This window comes from Nasonia vitripennis, assembly GCF_009193385.2.
Source record: "Nasonia vitripennis strain AsymCx chromosome 5 unlocalized genomic scaffold, Nvit_psr_1.1 chr5_random0004, whole genome shotgun sequence".
NCBI classification, from domain to species: domain Eukaryota; kingdom Metazoa; phylum Arthropoda; class Insecta; order Hymenoptera; family Pteromalidae; genus Nasonia; species Nasonia vitripennis.
This window is the reverse complement of record NW_022279655.1, coordinates 468,231-474,230: the sequence shown is the minus strand read 5'-3', so window position 1 is coordinate 474,230 and position 6,000 is coordinate 468,231.

The window sequence follows — 6,000 nt, the reverse complement described above, 5'->3', positions numbered from 1 at the left end:
ATATCGAGTTAAATCGCTTTATTTTTTCTTAAAATAATTAAGCCACACACCATCAGCCAGCTAACCACTCACACCCTACCCCTAGGAACCACCCCTACCAAACCACAAGCAGTCTAACTCATCTATCCCATGGATCAGCGAGTTAAATCGATCTATTTTTTCTTAAAATAATTAAGCCACACACCATTAGCCAGCTAACCAACTAGCCACTCACCACCCTACCCCTAGAAAGCACCCCTACCAAACCACAAGCAGTCTAACTCATCGAGATTTTCTTAAAATAATTAAGCCACACACCATCAGCCGGCTAACCACCTAACCACTCACCCCCTAACCCTAGAAACCACCCCTACCAAACCACAAGCAGTCTAACTCATCGAGATTTTCTTAAATTAATTAAGCACACACCATAAGCCAGCTAATAACCTAACCACTCACCCCCTAACCCTACAAACCACCCCTACCAAACCACAAGCAGTCTAGCTCATCGAGATTTTCTTAAAATAATTAACCACACACCATAAGCCAGCTAATAATCTAAATACCTATCCCTAACCCGCTTAACCCCTAGAAACCACCCCTACCAAACCACAAGCAGTCTAACTCATCTATCCCAGGGAATATCGAGTTAAATCGCTTTATTTTTTCTTAAAATAATTAAGCCACACACCATCAGCCAGCTAACCACTCACACCCTACCCCTAGGAACCACCCCTACCAAACCACAAGCAGTCTAACTCATCTATCCCATGGATCAGCGAGTTATATCCTTTATTTTTTCTTAAAATAATTAAGCCACACACCATAAGCCAGCTAACCACCTAACCACTAAACCCATACCCCTAGAAACCACCCCTACCAAACCACAAGCAGTCTAACTCATCGAGATTTTCTTAAAATAATTAAGCACACACCATAAGCCAGCTAATAACCTAAATACCTACACCTAACCCGCTTAACCCCCAGAAACCACAGCTATCATACCACAAGCAGTCTAACTCATCTATCCCAGGGAACAGCGAGTTAAATCGATCTATTTTTTCTTAAAATAATTAAGCCACACACCATCAGCCAGCTAACCACTCACACCCTAACCATAGGAACCACCCCTACCAAACCACAAGCAGTCAAACTCATCGAGATTTTCTTAAAATAATTAAGCCACACACCATAAGCCAGCTAACCACCTAACCACTCACCCCCCTACCCCTAGAAACCACCCCTACCAAACCACAACCAGTCTAACTAATCGAGATTTTCTTAAAATAATTAAGCCACACACCATAAGCCAAATAATAACCTAAATACCTACCCCTAACCCGCTTAACCCCTGGAAAGCACCCCTACCAAAGCACAAGCAGTCTAACTCATCTATCCCAGGGAACTGCGAGTTACATCGCTTTATTTTTTCTTAAAATAATTTTGCCACATACCATAAGCCAGCTAACCACCTAACCACTAATCCCATACCCCTAGAAACCACTAAAATAATTAAGCCACACACCATCAGCCAGCTAACCACCTAACCACTCACCCCCTAACCCTAGAAACCACCCCTAGCAAACCACAAGCAGTCTAATTCATCGAGATTGTCTTAAAATAATTAAGCACACACCATAAGCTAGCTAATAACCTAAATACCTACCCCTAACCCGCTTAACCCCTAGAGACCACCGCTACCAAACCACAAGCAGTCTAACTCATCTATCCCAGGGAACTGCGAGTTAAGTCGCTTTATTTTTTCTTAAAATAATTAAGCCACATACCATAAGCCAGCTAACCACCTAACCACTAAACCCATACCCCTAGAAACCACCCCTACCAAACCACAAGCAGTCTAACTCATCGAGATTTACTTAAAATAATTAAGCACACACCATAAGCCAGCTAATAATCTAAATACCTATCCCTAACCCGCTTAACCCCTGGAAACCACCCCTACCATACCACAATCATGCTAACTCATCTATCCCAGGGAACTACGAGTTACATCGCTTTATTTTTTCTTAAAATAATTAAGCCACACACCATCAGCCAGCTAACCACCTCACCACTCACCAACTAACCCTAGAAACCACCCCTACCAAACCACAAGCAGTCTAGCTCATCGAGGTTTTCTTAAAATAATTAAGCACACACCATAAGCCAGCTAATAACCTAAATACCTACCCCTAACCCGCTTAACCCCTAGAAAGCACCCCTACCAAACCACAATCAGGCTAACTCATCTATCCCAGGGAACTGCGAGATACATCGCTTTATTTTTTCTTAAAATAATTACGCACACACCATAAGCCAGCTAATAACCTAACCACTCACCCCCTAACCCTACAAACCACCCATACCAAACCACAAGCAGTCTAACTCATCTATCCAAGGGAACAGCGAGTTACATCGCTTTATTTTTTCTTAAAATAATTAAGCCACACACCATAAGCCAGCTAACCACCTAACCACTAAACCCATACCCCTAGAAACCACCCCTACCAAACCACAAGCAGTCTAACTCATCTATCCCATGGATCAGCGAGTTAAATCCTATATTTTTTCTTAAAATAATTAAGCCACACACCATAAGCCAGCTAACCACCTAACCACTAAACCCATACCCCTAGAAACCACCCCTACCAAACCACAAGCAGTCTAACTCATCGAGATTTTCTTAAAATAATTAAGCACACACCATAAGCCAGCTAATAACCTAAATACCTACACCTAACCCGCTTAACCCCCAGAAACCACGGCTATCATACCACAAGCAGTCTAACTCATCTATCCCAGGGAACAGCGAGTTAAATCGATCTATTTTTTCTTAAAATAATTAAGCCACACACCATTAGCCAGCTAACCAACTAGCCACTCACCACCCTACCCCTAGAAAGCACCCCTACCAAACCACAAGCAGTCTAACTCATCGAGATTTTCTTAAAATAATTAAGCCACACACCATCAGCCGGCTAACCACCTAACCACTCACCCACTAACCCTAGAAACCACCCCTACCAAACCACAAGCAGTCTAACTCATCGAGATTTTCTTAAATTAATTAAGCACACACCATAAGCCAGCTAATAACCTAACCACTCACCCCCTAACCCTACAAACCACCCCTACCAAACCACAAGCAGTCTAACTCATCTATCCCAGGGAATATCGAGTTAAATCGCTTTATTTTTTCTTAAAATAATTAACCACACACCATAAGCCAGCTAATAATCTAAATACCTATCCCTAACCCGCTTAACCCCTAGAAACCACCCCTACCAAACCACAAGCAGTCTAACTCATCTATCCCAGGGAATATCGAGTTAAATCGCTTTATTTTTTCTTAAAATAATTAAGCCACACACCATCAGCCAGCTAACCACTCACACCCTACCCCTAGGAACCACCCCTACCAAACCACAAGCAGTCTAACTCATCTATCCCATGGATCAGCGAGTTAAATCCTTTATTTTTTCTTAAAATAATTAAGCCACACACCATAAGCCAGCTAACCACCTAACCACTAAACCCATACCCCTAGAAACCACCCCTACCAAACCACAAGCAGTCTAACTCATCGAGATTTTCTTAAAATAATTAAGCACACACCATAAGCCAGCTAATAACCTAAATACCTACACCTAACCCGCTTAACCCCCAGAAACCACAGCTATCATACCACAAGCAGTCTAACTCATCTATCCCAGGGAACAGCGAGTTAAATCGATCTATTTTTTCTTAAAATAATTAAGCCACACACCATTAGCCAGCTAACCAACTAGCCACTCACCACCCTACCCCTAGAAAGCACCCCTACCAAACCACAAGCAGTCTAACTCATCGAGATTTTCTTAAAATAATTAAGCCACACACCATCAGCCGGCTAACCACCTAACCACTCACCCACTAACCCTAGAAACCACCCCTACCAAACCACAAGCAGTCTAACTCATCGAGATTGTCTTAAATTAATTAAGCACACACCATAAGCCAGCTAATAACCTAACCACTCACCCCCTAACCCTACAAACCACCCCTACCAAACCACAAGCAGTCTAGCTCATCGAGATTTTCTTAAAATAATTAACCACACACCATAAGCCAGCTAATAATCTAAATACCTATCCCTAACCCGCTTAACCCCTAGAAACCACCCCTACCAAACCACAAGCAGTCTAACTCATCTATCCCAGGGAATATCGAGTTAAATCGCTTTATTTTTTCTTAAAATAATTAAGCCACACACCATCAGCCAGCTAACCACTCACACCCTACCCCTAGGAACCACCCCTACCAAACCACAAGCAGTCTAACTCATCTATCCCATGGATCAGCGAGTTAAATCCTTTATTTTTTCTTAAAATAATTAAGCCACAAACCATAAGCCAACTAATAACATAACCACTAACCCCATACCCCTAGAAACCACCCCTACCAAACCACAAGCAGTCTAACTCATCGAGATTTTCTTAAAATAATTAAGCCACACACCATCAGCCAGCTAACCAACTAGCCACTCAACACCCTACCCCTAGAAACCACCCCTACCAAACCACAAGCAGTATAACTCATCGAGATTTTCTTAAAATAATTAAGCCACACACCATAAGCCAAATAATAACCTAAATACCTACCCCTAACCCGCTTAACCCCTGGAAAGCACCCCTACCAAACCACAATCAGGCAAACTCATCTATCCCAGGGAACTGCGAGTTACATCGCTTTATTTTTTCTTAAAATAATTAAGCCACACACCATTAGCCAGCTAACCAACTAGCCACTCACCACCCTACCCCTAGAAAGCACCCCTAGCAGTCTAACTCATCGAGATTTTCTTAAAATAATTAAGCCACACACCATAAGCCAGCTTATAACCTAAATACCTACCCCTAACCCGCTTAACCCCTAGAAAGCACCCCTACCAAACCATAAGTAGTCTAACTCATCTATCCCATGGAACAGCGAGTTAAATCGATCTATTTTTTCTTAAAATAATTAAGCCACATACTATAAGCCAGCTAACCACCTAACCACTAACCCCCTACCCCTAGAAACCACCCCTACCAAACCACAAGCAGTCTAACTCATCGAGATTTTCTTAAAATAATTAAGCCACACACCATAAGCCAGCTAACAACCTAACCACTCACCCCCCTACCCCTAGAAACCACCCCTTCCAAACCACAAGCAGTCTAACTCATCTATCCCAGGGAACAGCGAGTTACATCGCTTTATTTTTTCTTAAAATAATTAAGCCACACACCATCAGCCAGCTGACCAACTAGCCACTCAACACCCTACGCCTAGAAACCAACCCTACCAAACCACAAGCAGTCTAACTCATCGAGATTTTCTTAAAATAATTAAGCCACACACCATAAGCCAAATAATAACCTAAATACCTACCCCTAACCCGCTTAACCCCTGGAAAGCACCCCTACCAAACCAGAATCAGGCTAACTCATCTATCCCAGGGAACTGCGAGTTACATCGCTTTATTTTTTCTTAAAATAATTAAGAGACACACGATAAGCCGGCTAACTTCCTAACCACTCACCCGCCTACTACTAGAAAGTACCCCTACCAAACCACAAGCAGTCAAACTCATCGAGATTTTCTTAAAATAATTAAGCCACACACCATAAGTCAAATAATAACCTAAATACCTACCCCTAACCCGCTTAACCCCTAGAAAACACCGCTACCAAACCACAAGCAGTCTAACTCATCTATCCCATGGAAGAGCGAGTTACATCGCTTGATTTATTCTTGAAAGAATTAAGCCACACGCCATAAGCCTGCTAACCACCTAACCACTAACCCAAGAAACCACCCCTACCAAACCACAAGCAGGCCAACTTATCCATCCTAGGAAACATCGAGTTACATAGCTTGTTTTTTTCTTGAAAGAATTAAGCCACACACCATAAGCCAGCTAATAACCTATATACCTACCCCTAACCCGCTTAACGCCTAGAAACCACCGCTACCAAACCACAAGCAGCCTAACTCAAC